Source organism: Clupea harengus, chromosome 19 (genome assembly GCF_900700415.2).
Source record: "Clupea harengus chromosome 19, Ch_v2.0.2, whole genome shotgun sequence".
Taxonomy (NCBI): Eukaryota; Metazoa; Chordata; class Actinopteri; order Clupeiformes; family Clupeidae; genus Clupea; species Clupea harengus.
In genome coordinates, this window is record NC_045170.1 from 26,599,440 (window position 1) to 26,617,006 (window position 17,567).

The 17,567-nt window shown below is 41.2% G+C and overlaps 1 protein-coding gene across 1 annotated transcript in view; it reads right to left on the minus strand.

The window, feature by feature from the left end:
- The window catches only part of hpcal4 (hippocalcin like 4), a 31,420-nt gene that overhangs the window by 13,429 nt on the left and 424 nt on the right, over positions 1-17,567 (minus strand). The window lies entirely within an intron of this gene.

A 17,567-nucleotide genomic window follows, 5' to 3' on the forward strand; every position in this document is an offset into this window, starting at 1 on the left:
AGTTCACCAACACCCTGCATTAGATACCTCACTACCTCAGTTTTGTATTAAAGTGTGCTCCCAAAATTTCATTTTTAACCATTTACAGACCTCTGTGATACTTTGCAAATTGAACTGATGACTTTGCTGAACTACTGTCAGTTATCTCCTGCTTACAACTTTTTTGATCATAACAGAGTATTTTTAACATCCACATAGATAACAATGTGGACATGCCAAAGAACTGTTTGCACTACTTGACACTTTTTAAACGACTTGTCTTTCGGTCAGCATGTGAAAGAGCCATGCGCACACTCAAGGTCACACTTTTGATCATTTCTAAAGCTCTTGACATTTCTTCAGTTATGGTTAAGAACTTGGCCCTTTCTGATCATTTCCGTGTCTTCTTTGACTTACTGATCACTCTGGATGTTCAATTAAGCTCCGTTGCTATTAAGAAGAGGTGTATAAATGAGAGTACAAGTGCTGTAGACCATAGCTATGTCCCTAACCATAAATGCAGACACTTAACCTTGAAAATTTCTAATGACATGGATGTTCTTGCACCGGTAAAGATGACTTTCAGCAAACAAAAAGCACCATGGAGAAACACCTTGGTGTTAAAAACCCTGAAAAGAGAATGCCGGAAAGCTGAATGCAAATTGAGCAAAACTATACTAACTTCAAATCCATTATGACCTTATTTCTGTAAACAAAGCTTCTGTAGTCTCAATTATTCTCTAAGATAATCACCAACAGGAACTTCAACAACACCCGCACACTTTTTGTCATGGTTGACAAACTTACAACCTAGAACCTTGACGACGTCACAATTTAATACAACTGACAAAATAACTCTAGAGGAAACAGTTCCTCCAGTTCGACACACTGCTGTCTAAAATAAACGTTAGTATTTGCTGCAAATAGTTAATATCTCACTGCTATCAGGCATTTCCCCAATGTCACAAAAAACAGCTGCCATTAAGCCACCCTTAAAAAAAAACTCTGGATGCCTCTGTTAAACAACTATAGACCTGTCACAAATCCTCCTTTTTCTAGCTAAAACTGTTAAGACCCTACATGGAAATAAATAATTATGCAAAATATTTGTAACCATTAAAAGACAATTGGGTAAGAATTTGGTGTAACAGGACCTGTGTTGCTACCTAGCTAAACCGCCTGTCAGAAAAATTACACCAAAAATTGGATGTCTAACATTAGCCTTGCTCTTTTTAAATAGCCGATTATGTTTCCTGTAGATTTGTGTATAACTACAGGGAAAATTTTCTAGATGGTCAACCATTAAACTTCACTTCATAATGAATTTTGTATATCAAAAACTTGTATTTTGGGATGAACAAAGAGCAACGTTAGCTTACCTAACGTCGGCTAGCCAGTTGACAATTGCTAGCCAACATTAGCTCTCTGGCTAACAAATGCCTCGTAAACCAAATCAGACAAATTGAATTGGTTGCAGTCGTGGCATTATAACATAGTACAATGTTTATTTCTCGGTAACTTTAAAAATCTAAGCTAAAAAAGCCAAAACACTTACATTTGTAACTGAAGTCGACAGTTTCATGGGATTGGTCCGCCATCTTGTATAATTTTCCCTGTGTTTGAGGGAGGTGGCACACAAATTTATCACACGAAAGATTTGAAGGCATCTTACAAAACAGGAAAAGAGAGTACAATCAGTTTCGAATGGTCCTTGATGCCTCAATGTCATGTTAGACACCCTGCTGAGACAGCATTTGATCCGTTTTGGACCCTGTATCTGCCCAATGACATCCTTATGCTGTAATGTGCCTGCCCTGTGCATGTCAAACTGCTTCTTGTGGATTCTACTTCCTTCCAGTTTTAACTGTTGGAGCAGTATTCTTGACTACTAAATCCTTAAACTGTGACAAAGTCATCTCCAGACTGGCCTTCATGCACATTGGAACTCCTAAATCCCTTTTTCATACAGTACTTCGACAACGTGGCACCCACAGCCATTTCCTTACCGCCTCATTCATAACTCTCTCAAATTTCTCCACCTCTGAAATAGCAACTTTATACACAGTCAAAGGCCACCTTATGCGTGGCAAAATCCCAAACTGCAAGCAGCACAATTTCAAGTTACCAGGCTAGAAGGTCTTAATCAATAGTACTGATACCCTTCACAATAAATTCTGCTCTGAAACTTGTCCTCAGTCACTCAATGAGGAATTGTACAACCTGTCTAAACTTTTCACAAGTGTTTCTACAATAGACGGAATCACCTCACCATCAATATAAAACCTCTATTATCTTTACTTCATGCAATCTCTGGGTCTAGTTATCTTGATTAATAATAATAATTTTCATGAAAATGTAGAATTTTAACCCATGTCCATAACTGTCTGTAAGGTTTATCTGTCCTGTCTGTTATGTATTACTATTAAATGTTATTATTATATGGCAACGACAGTACGAGCATTCTGATTGGCTAATTCGTAGTCATGCCACCCGCATATTGCCCTCTGAAGAAAATTGAGAGGGAGTTAAATCTCTCAGTGGCCTGTGGCAGCAGGAAGTACAGGCCAATGGCAGGAGGCGGGACAAGGCAGTGGCCTGTGGCAGCAGGAAATACAGGCCAATGGCAGGAGGCGGGACAAGGCAGTGAGCCGCCAATCAGCATCATCGACTGTTGACAGACAATTGCACGTGCGTTCTACGTGATCGGTCATGGCCAAATCTCTCAATGTTGGATGAAAGTCTCCGTGCGGGAATTTAAAGTTGCTTCAGAGCTTTCACGATGTCAGGTAAGAATACCTTGAGTTTGCAAGGTTAATTTTTGTGGTACATTGTAATACAATCAATCAATCAATCAATCAATCAATCAATTTGTTTATTTGATCAAGAGGGACAGTGTACATTCATGAACATTAAAATGTAAATGCACCCAATTATAGCCAAAAGGCTAGTTTCCATTGGCAGTCCCCCTGCCAGAGTGAAAAAGGCTATACAACCTAAAAAAGGCATTGACGTATATAATACCTGTGTCTAATACAACGTTTGTGCAGGTACATGTTTTGAGTTTAGCTCAGATGAAGAACTTGGAGGAGGCAAAGACAACTGCAAGTACTGCAGACAAGTTGTCATGTGCACGGCAGAGCACATGCGGCTTCGGCATTTAAAATATGCCATATATTTTGAATCAAGTGGCAGTAGTGAGTGTATTTAAAAACCCCATTCTTAAACAACTTGTACGGTTTTATAAATTACTTTTGCATTGAATTACTAATGTATACATGTCAGCAAATGAGAAGGTATAAAAATGTACCTTTCCTTACAGTCAAATTCACCATTCCATGTTTTTGTGGAAGTGGAGGGGAGCAGATGAAAAGGTGCCATTGGCACTGTCCCAGGTGTCAGAATGTCCTGAAACGTACCGCAAACTTTAAGAAGCACCTTTTAAATCATGGTTTGTGCAAATAGAAATTAGTTTTACTGTTAAAATGCTACCCTTGACTTCCTATTGGTCCCCTATTTTTATTTGATTTTGTTCTTTTCGTGTTGCAGGTCTTAAAGTCACAGAAAAGAAAGAACACAAAGGTACACCGTTATATTAATGTCATCTCATGTCTATCTCAAACACATTCTTCTTTTGTACCTTATATCGCGTCATTATATTTATCTGGTTCTGTTTTGCATTTTTCTCTTTTAAAGATATTAGGGGAATTGTAACAATTCACAGCTTACCTCTTCTTAAACCTTTTTTTATGTATTTTTCTAACCTTTAACTTAACACAGGGCATTCCCAAGCAGAGAGGCTCTAATAGTTGTGGGGTGTAAGAAATATTGCCATCCTGTGTTCCTTGCATAATTTCTTCCTGTAATCTTGTGGTTTGTTCATGGATACTTCAATTTGTTTGTTTACAGTATGCTGTCTACATCGTCTTTGGCCTCTCTTTTGACTTCACGGAGGTGTGTTTTTCAAACGCTTTTTAACATTTCATCTTATAAGGTCTATGTTTCAATTAAAATGTGTGCTTTTCCACAAACTAGTCGCACATGAACATTGCAAGGCGATGGTGGTCAGTTATGTTGCTGGACAACTTTCCACCAAGGTAACTCCTATTAACTAGGGTTTTTCCAACTGTATTTAACTTTTATGAAAAACTTGGACATTTGAACCCTTCTATATGTTGCCATCCATAAGATTTACTTATGTCAAACCTCTGCTGAAGGCTGTCATCTGGCAAAAGCAGAAAAAGGAGGCCACAGACAACCAACACAGCAGGACAGTGTGGTAATATTTTCTTTCTTAAGTTTTTGGACATGTTTCTCTGGACAATTCATGACTTTATAGAGACTGTGATCTGTTCTACAACATACTTGACATATGTGCATGGCAAGGTTGTGTTAGACAATTTCATAGTGTTTTATAGTGATTGTTCAATGAAACTCATTTTTACCTTGATGCAGCGATGGAGGCCCTGACTGTGGAGGAGTCCCCCCCTCCTTGTAAAAGACCAAGTGTGGAGGTAAGGTAACCTGTCAGGGTATGGTGTAATATGAGAGCTCCCTTGAATAATGTCAAATCTACTAAACCCCTTTTTTTGTATCTTTCCCTTCCTAACCCAGACCACAAACATCATGTCAGACCTGACAACTGCAGTGGAGTGGACAAGGCGCCATATGACGCGGTTCCAGGGACGTGTCTCCTTTCCCACAATTATTCATATGACAGAGGCGGAAAAAGAGGATGCACTGCGTAAGCTGAAAACCACAGATGACCTGATGACCCATGACCTGGAGACTAAAGACCCCTTCTTGTTCATTTTCACACACCAAGAGGACATGGAGGTGTTTCTCCAAAATTGTGTGGATCAACAGCACCTCCACGTAAATGCTATGTTCGATGGAGAACTTTAGTGCCTGTTATTCTTAAGTTGTATTTTAAAATGTTATGCGTTTCTGTGCATCAATGTTTCTTGTTTTGATATACCTTTGTTTACTTTATAAAAACTGCCATATGTTTGTGTGCCGTGTGTGTGTAATACGTTGTTTTTTTGATAAAGCACTATGTTTTTATTATTGTTTCGTCCTGATTAAATGTTCTTATGATAAAAAGTGATTTGTGGTTTTGTTTATATGTAGAGTCAGTCTTATTGATTGACACACTTTTACACACACAGTCCAGTAACAATATAGGCTAAATCACAATCTGGAGAAAATCACAGAAAAGATGGTAAGCACTGAGGTAAAGATCTGATTGTGGTGTCAAATATTTAGCTTTTCATAAAATAAATAAAGTTTTCGACGCACAGTCGGCAGCGAGAATTTAGTTTTTTTCTTTAAATAACGCACATTGGAGTGGAGTTAACATACTCGAAATGTAATTATGCCAGATGAACTGTTGTATTATAAATATAAAGCTGAAATGATCTTTACCATGGTAAAAGCAATAGCCTAATTGACTGTAAAAGGAGCTTGTAATCGTTCATCAAACTATAACGTTATACGTACTGAAACTTTCATATTCAACACACGGTAGGTCTACCACAACATTTATTAGCTTGTAGCTAAATAACATTTTAACTACGAACTTTAATTTAATCCTGTTTAATTTAATAATTTAATTTAAACACTTCTCGCTCAGTATTCGTTCGTGGAATTGGATGTCAATGGTCGATGTTGCTGATTAGCGGCTCACTGCCTTGTCCCGCCTCCTGCCATTGGCCTGTACTTCCTGCTGCCACAGGCCACTGCCTTGTCCCGCCTCCTGCCATTGGCCTGTACTTCCTGCTGCCACAGGCCACTGAGAGATTTAACTCCTACAGGGAAAATTTCGAAATGAGCGAAAGTGAAAATGAAAACATCAACAGCCATGAGGAAATTCAGCAGAAGCGAAAATTTGTTATTGAAAGTGATGATGAAGACTAGAAACTATAGTTTGAATCACTTGTGTTGTTACTTTAAATTAAAGCCATTTTAGCTGAGCCGTGTTGTCCGTTTTCTATTGATCATTGTAACTTGAAGTTAGCAAGTAATTGGTTGCTACGCAACACCTGAAACACATTGTGTCGTGAGAAGACTTGAGAGCTCAACAAAACGACATGTTTTCTATTTACAATTACCATTTATTTTCTTTTACAAAAAGAAAGTAGCGAAAAATGCCATATAATAAACAACTTACTAACCTTGACCTACGGCTTTGGCGTATCAACCTCGCTATCGCTCGGTCGATACGTTAAAGCCTCAGTTTGATGTTTCCCAGCATGACCTCACTCTCGGTTAGTAAGTAGTTCATATTACACAGTAGTATTCTATTCTCAAGTTATCAAAATCAAGTTATCCATCAAGTTTGACACAGTAGCAGTAAATACAGAAAATCAAGTTATTGACAAGTTATTGACAAGGTTAGAAATAATGATTTCTTGAATTGACTTGAAATAACAATTATGTGCTTATTACTTCACTTTCCCCAAAGAATCCTGTATAGTTGTAATTTTTGGAGGTAAGGTTCAGAACACTTAAATTGACTAAACCAATCTAGTGTCGTCCACAGGGTACAGCATGGCATTGCAGAATGGGGTGATGGCCTTCCTTTTTAAGATTCCTTATACTCCATAAAAATTCCCCTCTTTTACCAAGGCTAAAGCACCCCAAGCTATCAAGTCTCCTCCAACATATTATCATTTCATGTGAGCGAGTTGAATCGTCTGCCCAAAACTCCACCAACCCTTCCCCATCCAGTGCTGTTCGTCTGCTCATTTTGTGTCAGCATTCCGGAGTCTGGTGTTTTGTGGGTACTGTTTAATAACTAATCATGTCCTTTTTATGTGGCTATATATATTAGACATCAATATTAGATATCCATCTGACTGGCTTGAAAAAAAGCTGATAAACAAATAACCAACATCTTAATTACCTGAAATAGGTAACCGCACAAACTATTGTTTAATTGTGTTTTAATTTTATTGGAAGTCAGCATTAGCGCAAGGTACTTCAAATGTATAATTCTTTATGGTATTTTATGATACGCCTACTCTATCAATCACCATAATTATTACAGCTGAAGTTGCTGATCAAATTGAAGATAAAGGTCCAGTGAATGACTGGCCTTGGCCTTTGGAAATGCTCATTTGCCTAAATATCCATTCAAGTTTGGTAGCTTAATTACTGCAGTCAACAGTCCCTGCAAAAAAAGATGTCTGATTAGAAGGACCATGTTCTTAAGTCAAGAATCAGTATTGGTTACTCCACTGGAAACTAGCCTGTTGAGTAAAATACACATTCACTCTGAAAGGACTGCTAGGGAAATCTTTGACCTAGTCATACGGCCCAGGTCTGGTCTATGGGTTCTGTCAATAGCAGTCAAACATTTCAACTCAAAGCAAATGAACTATAAACTAATTAGGGCCATTCCAATGAGATGGACATCCCTAACTTGGGTTAGATAACAGCACATTGAAGGGATGGAATGGAATCCTGAGGTAGACTAGTCTAGAAAAAGGAAAAGCTTTCTCTAACAGACTCACAATGATGTGTGCCCCTCACTACTGGGAGTTTGTGTCAGGTGACCTATTTAAAGAGCTCGCAAAAAAACTCCTCAGTAGCAGTGCTGAAAATTCTGCAGCTCTCACAATTAAGGTCAAGGATGTCTAAGTGTGAAACAAACATCAAATTATGTGGAAACCTCTCTAGTTCTGGAAAAGGAAAGATTCAGAAAAAATGTTGAGAAAACTAGAAAATCATGACTGAAGAGAACGCTCTGGCCTTTCTATGCTGGACAACAGTGGCATATTAGAATAGTGTTCAAAACCCAGGGATGGTATCAAAGGCATGTATGAATATCTGTATGTGTGAGCGCATCACATCAGCCCATGTTCAAGGAGTGAAAAGGCCTTAAGTGGCTAAATATTTCCTGTGTTAAAGCTTTACCAACCATAATTCCTTGTAAAACCAATAACAGATACACGCCAGATAGAGTGCAGTCCTACATGTCACATTGGGTAAATTGCCCTGTTGTTAGCCTAGCTGCACTTTAGAGTTTAACACGGGTTTAAACTGGTATGTTGAGGAAGGAGTCCCGTGGCATCTTAAGCTCCACTGCTGTGTCATTGGCACCTGTGATTTAACTGGCCTACAGCTAGGGTTTAGATTCACCTCAGATGTTGTGTCTTCAAGAAATCTCATAACAGCCTCTAGAGTTCACTTTTTTGTGTGTATTTGAATTCTTTCTTATTTAAGTGCCATTGTGAATATTGATTTATTGATTGATTTTATTTGACATTAAAATCCAAACCACATTCGCTACAACGTTATTTTTGATAATTCTATCTTGATTCAACTTCATATAATATCCTAATCCTAATTGTGATTATCAAACACTGTGATTATGAAACACTGCAATGGTAAAAGTAAAACTTTTTATTTAAAAAAAAATTCTTCCATTTGTTGGTGTTCCAGTTTAGCAGCGAATCAGCTCCACCCAATCTTTTTTTTACACGGCAATCACATTCAACTTAACACACAGCTGTAAACTTAACCCTAACCCTACACCCAATCTTTTTTTACAGAGCAATCACATTCAACTTAACACACAGCTGTAAACCTAACCCTACACCCAATCTTTTTTTACACAGCAGTCACATTCAACTTAACACACAGCTGTGTGTTAAACTTTGAACCTTGTGGTTTAAGTAGTGCAGTTGTAAAGCCCAGTTAGGCTAGTCAAATGCTAACTGACAGTGTAACTGCCAGCAGGAAAAATAAGTTCCCATGTTCCCCCTTGGCATTGTTTTGTATGCCATGTTCCCACTGGCATTGTTTTGTACGCCATGTTCCCACTGGCATTGTTTTGTATGCCATGTTCCCACTGGCATTGTTTTGTACGCCATGTTCCCACTGGCATTGTTTTGTACGCCATGTTTCTGATGGCTCCATATCTGAAACTGTTCAGGGTAAGTTTCCTGCTTAAAGAAGCTGTAGAAACAGTCATTTTCAACAGTTACTGAGGTACACCGTTATTGAAGGATCCTTTCCATGTTGGAAGACACGTATTATAGTTAAACACTTATTATTATTAATAATATTATGAGCCTGTCAGTGGTGAAAACATGCGGCTTACTTTGACTCAGAGTTCTCCCCATAAGATTACATTGAACAGACATTTTGTGGTTGCCTGTTATAATAACTTAATACTAGACCGTTTTTTGTACCTAGTAAAAACTTGGACCAAAAAAAATGGGAAAATAGGACCCATTATCTCTGCAGGATTGTCAAAATGCCCCATTGTTTAGTACATTGATCTATCATACCTGCCCTGATCATTTTGGGCCTACTGTCTATGTTCAGGCTGGGGGGGGGGCATGAAGAGAACGGGAGGGAGGGAGGGAAGTATAGGAGGCATGAGAAGGGAAAAGAGCGAGAATTTGATATAGGACGGGACAGGAGCAAGAAGGGGACAGAGGAAAAATCAGCAGATATGAAACTGTAGTTGAGAGACAAGACGAGACAAGAGGAGAGTGGTGGACATGAGAGACAAGAGGAGACAAGAGGAGAGTGCTGGACATGAGGAGACAAGAGGAGAGTGGTGGACATGAGACACAAGAGGAGACAAGAGGAGAGTGGTGGACATGAGAGACAAGAGGAGACAAGAGGAGAGTGGTGGACATGAGAGACAAGAGGAGACAAGAGGAGAGTGGTGGACATGAGACACAAGAGGAGAGTGGTGGACATGAGACACAAGAGGAGAGTGGTGGACATGAGAGACAAGAGGAGACAAGAGGAGAGTGGTGGACATGAGAGACAAGAGGAGACAAGAGGAGACAAGAGGAGAGTGGTGGACATGAGAGACAAGAGGAGACAAGAGGAGAGTGGTGGACATGAGAGACAAGAGGAGAGTGGTGGACATGAGAGACAAGAGGAGACAAGAGGAGAGTGGTGGACATGAGAGACAAGAGGAGAGTGGTGGACATGAGACACAAGAGGAGACAAGAGAAGAGTGGTGGACATGAGAGACAAGAGGAGACAAGAGGAGAGTGGTGGACATGAGAGACATGAGGAGACAAGAGGAGAGTGGTGGACATGAGAGACAAGAGGAGAGTGGTGGACATGAGAGACAAGAGGAGAGTGGTGGACATGAGAGACAAGAGGAGAGTGGTGGACATGAGAGACAAGAGGAGAGTGGTGGACATGAGAGACAAGAGGAGACAAGAGGAGAGTGGTGGACATGAGAGACAAGAGGAGAGTGGTGGACATGAGACACAAGAGGAGAGTGGTGGACATGAGACACAAGAGGAGACAAGAGGAGAGTGGTGGACATGAGAGACAAGAGGAGACAAGAGGAGAGTGGTGGACATGAGAGACAAGAGGAGAGTGGTGGACATGAGACACAAGAGGAGAGTGGTGGACATGAGACACAAGAGGAGAGTGGTGGACATGAGAGACAAGAGGAGAGTGGTGGACATGAGACAGATGAGAGACAAGAGGAGAGTGGTGGACAAGAGAGACAAGAGGAGACAAGAGGAGAGTGGTGGACATGAGAGACAAGAGGAGAGTGGTGGACATGAGAGACAAGAGGAGAGTGGTGGACATGAGACACAAGAGGAGAGTGGTGGACATGAGAGACAAGAGGAGAGTGGTGGACATGAGAGACAAGAGGAGAGTGGTGGACATGAGAGACAAGAGGAGAGTGGTGGACATGAGAGACAAGAGGAGAGTGGTGGACATGAGAGACAAGAGGAGACAAGAGGAGAGTGGTGGACATGAGAGACAAGAGGAGAGTGGTGGACATGAGACAGATGAGACAAGAGGACATGAGACCGATGAGGAAAGAGGACATGAGATGGAGTCAGGAGTTATTACATGAACCACACTCCCCACCCCCTCTGCCACGTGTTCCTATTGATGAATCCCACTTGAACTTACTGTTGTGTATAATTGATTTCTTCAATTAACATAGGCATGCACCCTATACTACTAAATAAGGCAGTCATAGACTGGTACAGTCACCCAAAACAGAGCGCTGAAGAAGAAGGTTAAAACTGAAGAAGTGACTGAAGAAGGTTAAAATGCAGCTGTCCCATTCTGGGTGATAACCATTCATTTTAAATGCATTTCTTTTCTCAAGAGAGGGAGGTGTTCAGGCTTCGTTGAGTGAGACACAGTAACCTCTGGGCTTTTCTGCATCTTTTCTTCTAATTCATTCCTGAGAGGAATTGTTCAGAGACTTACAAAGGTTCACTGCAATTGGTTACAGTCACTAAGTTTCATTGGCTGTGCTTGACTGACAGAAAAACGACAGGAAACATTGTTTTAAGAGATTTTTCATTTCATCCAGCGGTTGGATAACGCTATTCTAGCCATTTTCACCTTTACTCTTATGCTTGTTCTTGTTAAGGGTCTTGTTTTCTGACCTTTGCCTATTCTTGAATTAAACTTTAGCATTTGGAATTCTCTAAACTACTTTTTCTTCTGTGTTCTCTGACCAACTTGGCTTGGCTTTTACCATGGATATTTGCCTGATCCTTCCTGTACTTCTGATTTTTTTTCAACGTAAATAGCAGGCAAATAGCCCAATTGTTTCAAAAATCTGAAATGGACAGATTAAAGGTAGGGGCTCGGGTCCAGGGGTTTCCAATGATGCAGTAGAGCTAAATGTTGGAATAGGAGGGGCTAAAGGCTTGTTCATTTGAGATCTACTTGAAACATGAAATCAAATGACCAATGAACACATCTGCAGTTACTCAAGAGTTCTTGAGACTTTTTTAAATTGGACAAAGGTGGTAGGATGGGAGGTAAACTGCTCAGAGGGTAGTATTCTGGTATAGCTGAATTATCACACACAGTACCATTGTGATGGTAAACAGAAAGGGGATCATTGCTCATTATATATGTTTACATATACATACAAATATTTTATTTAGGTAAAATATCTGATTCAAGAAGGCTTAATGGGTTCATTTACCCTATCATATTCTCATGGCAAACTCCTAGTAATTAGTAATTAGGTCACTATATGCCACTCAAAACAAAACTTACTTTGTTATCTGCGATAATCTAATCTATTACCTCCCTCCATAATGTGCAGCCAAGTCAGTTGGTGGCATACAGTATATATCTCTTCTTCACAAAATAAGTGTCGCCAACCATAAATGAGTCATAATATTCACCAGCCATGAGTCATGCAAGCAGAGCAGCATCATCGTGCTGTTAGTGAGATGCACGGATCTACAGGTCACCTTGCTACAATCAACAACCTGAATCCTGCACACACAAACACACACATACACACACACACACACACACACACACACACACACACACAAACACGCACTACACACACACATACACACACACACACACAAACACACACACACACACAAACACACACTATACACACACATACACACATATACACACACACTCCCCTTACCCCTGTAACAGTAAACCTTTGAGCACAGTGTATACCCACTAAACTGGTCTTGTTTGTATCATGTATTTACCACCGGATGTCTGTATATATATTATGTACACCTACCAAATGCAGGATATGTACAACACCTGTTGTTTCCCATCCCCTTCTGCCACACAACCCTCCCCCATCCCCCCTTCCTATCTCCACCCGGCCGACCTCAAGCAGATGGGTCCCCCCTTATGTGCCTTGGTTCTGCTTAAGGTTCCTTCCTGACTAACAGGGAGTTTTTTCTTGCCCGTGTTGCCAATGTGCTTGAACTAAGGGGGTTCAGGCTCTGGGCTCTGTAAAGCGCCTAGAGACAATTGTATTGTTATGGCGCTATATAAATAAAATTGAATTGAATTGAATACACACACATACACACACAAACACACACAAACACACACATACACATATACACACACATACACACACATACACACACATACACACACACTACACAGATCGTCTCGCTCTTCTCCCCTCAGGTGTTCACTCGGTCCCGGCACATTATTTTAAATTAGAGTCTTTGAACCGAGCCAAAGCTGTTTCTATAGCGATGGGCACAGCCCTTGTGCAGCTGGGACTGGAAGAACACACACATCCCACTGCAGAGAGAACACACACACACACACATCCCACTGCAGAGAGAACACACACATCACACTGCAGAGAGAACACACACACACACACCCCACTGCAGAGAGAACACACACACACACACATCCCACTGCAGAGAGAACACACACACACACACACACACACACACACATCCCACTTCAGAGAGAACACACACATCCCACTGCAGAGAGAACACACACACACACACATCCCACTGCAGAGAGAACACACACACCCCACTGCAGAGAGAACACACACATCCCACTGCAGAGAGAACACATACACACACACATCCCACTGCAGAGAGAACACACACATCCCACTACAGAGAGAACACACACACACACACACATCCCACTGCAGAGAGAACACACACATCCCACTACAGAGAGAACACACACACACACATCCCACTGCAGAGAGAACACACACATCCCACTGCAGAGAGAACACACACACACACACATCCCACTGCAGAGAGAACACACACATCCCACTGCAGAGAGAACACACACACACACATCCCACTGCAGAGAGAACACACACACACACACACACACATCCCACTGCAGAGAGAACACACACACACCCCACTGCAGAGAGAACACACACATCCTACTGCAGAGAGAACACACACACACATCCCACTGCAGAGAGAACACACACATCCCACTGCAGAGAGAACACACACATCCCACTGCAGAGAGAACACACACACACACATCCCACTGCAGAGAGAACACACACACACACACATCCCACTGCAGTGAGAACACACACATCACACTGCAGAGAGAACACACACACACACACATCCCACTGCAGTGAGAACACACACATCACACTGCAGAGAGAACACACACACACACACATCCCACTGCAGAGAGAACACACACACACACACATCCCACTGCAGAGAGAACACACACACACACACATCCCACTTCAGAGAGAACACACACATCCCACATCCTACTGCAGACATGGCCTGGGCACAGTCTGGATCTCATGAGAGAGACTCAAAACACCTTTATGTAATAGTCCTGTCTAACATGGCCTGGGCACACACACACACAAACACACACACACACACATACACACACACAAACACACACAGTCTGGATCTCATGAGAGAGACTCAAAACACCTTTATGTTATAGTCCTGTCTAACATGGCCTGGGCACAGTCTGGATCTCATGAGAGAGACTCAAAACACATTTATGTAATAGTCCTGTCTAACATGGCCTGGGCACACACACACACACACACACACACACACACACACACACACACATACACACAGTCTGGATCTCATGAGAGAGACTCAAAACACCTGTATGTAATAGTCCTGTCTAACATGGCCTGGGCACACACACACACACACACACTATCCTCAGCTCCACCCCAAACGCACAGCAGTGATTGCGTACAAATGTGCACTTTAGAGAAATGGAGAAAACAAGTCTACAACAGCCTCGATAGTGAGAAGCCTTTTGATTATCTGAGGGAGAGAGCACTCTGTCTCAGATGGTCTTAACCGAAGAATGTAGATTCAAACACTCATCCAACCAACATATCCAGTATACACACAAACACACCCCATCTCTGAGCCCTCGTGGGAAGCATCTGAGCACGCAAGGTAAAGTCCCATGGGTTGGACAGGGATAGACACAATGCTGTTTATTAAGCAGCTGTGCTTTTGCCCTGAAGTGATTTACCTCTCAATAACTGGCAACTATTGAGCAATGCACCACAAACTCATGGTCTGCAGTGGACCCAGCTGACTAGGAAAAGATAAAAAAAAGAAAATATTGACCAAAGAAGTAATATTCAGTGCTGAACAGTTTTCACCTTACTTGAGACTGTCTGCGAGTGTCTTGTATTCTTGATTAGGCGTCAGAGAATGACTGTGCACAGAGAAGAAATGACCAGATCCATAAAGCCCAACCCCTGAGCCAACGATTCATGTTATTTTCGGTGACCTCATTACAGATAGAAGCAAGTTGAAACCCATTTATGAAGACACTATGTATTTATGTCAATGTATTATCTGAGCTCAAACAGTAGCTTCAAATGAGTCAAAAGGTACTGTTGACAAAGAAAAACGTTTTGAGAGAGTGCTTGTTTCAGAGATGGATGTCCAGGTGTTTTAGCCAATTCAAGTGTTTATTTTAAACCTTGATCTTTACTCTGACACAATCATTTCCCTCTCCTCCCCCCAGAAGCCATTGTGTCCCTGAGGTGTCTGTGTGAGCGTTTTTGCTCCTCACTCTGAGGCGTGTTGAACGGCACATGGGGGGAGAGCACGGAACAATATGTCTCTACTGCCTCAGGCTCACAGAGAAGACTCTTAGCTGCCAAATCTATTTGACAGCGTTCGTCGGCAACCCCCCTTCCAATCATGACGATGGTCAGATCTCATTCTTTTTCAAAGCATGGCGGGCTAACACAGAGGGGGGTAATACCCATGCTTAATGCACACATGCTTAATGCACACATGCTGAGGAAAAACATACAACACAACTTCAACATGTCCTTTCAGCACGAGAGCCAGGCATACACAAATTAATAAAGGGTCAAATACAGGGCTGAAAATGGTTTACTGATATTGTTAGACAAAGTCCATTGTAGCGGCTGATTTGACAACTGACATTGAAGGGTGATCAAAGAGTTTCATTTATTGAGTTAACAAGTTCAATTGAGAAAGTAATTAATAAAGGGATATGCACAGCTAGTAACTGAAGTAAAGGGACCAGGTTGACAGGCGTACTACAGGCCCATAGGAGTTAAAAGATTTAGTAGCTAAGTATGCCAAAAGAAACATAGAAGATAAACTCTCTCTGAGGAATGATAAGAAAAAAGCATTAGCACAATGACATGCTTTAAACACTCCACTAACTATTACTTGGGTATCCATTCATGCAAGAGTTTGTTTGATTGGTTCATTGAGGAAACTCCTTATCTGATATTATCACAAATTGCCCTCTCTCTCTCTCTCTCCCTCTCTCTCTCTCTCTCTGGGTCTGTGTGTGTGTGTTCATCTGAATGATAAGATCATAAAGCTTCCATTTATTTCCCTAGGAAAGCTCAGTTATGTAAAGACAAAATGAATACACAGAGAGGCCCAATTAAATAGTGTTTTTGGTTTGGCGGGGAGGATTCATGGTAGCTATTCAGGGCATAACTGTGGTCCATCACTGGTCCCTATTCTCTGTTAAACATGCATTGAACCATGAAGAGACAGAATAATCAATAGAATATTCCAGAGAGGGCAACAGACAGCTACAGTCCTGTGCAGTGGGATGATCACATGTGCTATTACACACAGCAAGGGTGATGACATCATGGCTGACCGATCATATTCTGTAGGCGGCCTTTTCTTCCAGTTCAAAGCACCACAGATCCAGGACCAGGAAATACTGCTATGCAGTTACCAGGCAGCCAGTTAGCACAGCTTTCAAATCAGTCAAGTTAGATTTTTTTGAAACATGAGATCAGTGAGAATTTGGTTATTTCACAATCACTGTAATTATATCAAACCCGTAGCCTATTGTTTTCTATTGTCTTGACTGAAAGATATTGTGTTACCCATACATTGCCACCCATGTTATGCTATATATCATTCATCAAATTGTGAATACTGAACACTGAGTAGTGCCAGGTCATGACACAGAGACCAGGCAGAACCATGGTGACAGACACCTGGCAACGTGGCATTCTGCACAGTGGGTGGCAACGGCTGTCCGCCGAGCCTTCCTCCAAAAAATGTATAGTCAATCAGAAAGCTAAGAATAAATCACAAGTACATTCCTACAGAAGAATCTGAACTATATAACTGAAGATTTAAGAAAACACACTCACTCTCTCGCTCTCTCTCTCTCTCTCACACACACACACAAACACACACACACACACACACACAAATGCTCCCAAAAAACAACTATATTAGACATAGGTACAACCCAAGCACAAATAACTGCAATCAGTTTAGTAAGTAAAGACGCACGTCTACTGTAAGCCTTTTTGACTAATGTTCTTCCATAACACATAACACAAACACTGTGCACATTGACGTGCCCTGCACATATTCATGGCCGTAAACTGAGGACCTATTGGGTGAGCTCAAACTTGTAGATGGATGCACTGAAGAAGACAATCCAGGACACACCATCATTCACTTATCCCTCTTACATGTCATAACTAAAACATGACATAAATGCCACTCACATTAAATGTCAATTGTATGGTGAAGCAAAGCGATCAACGGGAAAAAATATTTCCACTGCGTACATTAAATGAAAAGAGCTCAAAAAGGAGATACAACATGTGTCCCTTTTCTCATGTAGCAGACTTCATTGTGATTTCCCCTTACGCAGTATTTTTGTCAACTACCTTATTCAATCCAAACTGGTTTGTGTAAAGACTTGATAATATTAAGTGCGTTGAAGCCTGGAGAATCTTAATGCACAGGATTCGAGCGAAATTCTCAAAGTCAAATGAGCACTTCCTACACCTGCTGCCGTTATGACAGCAA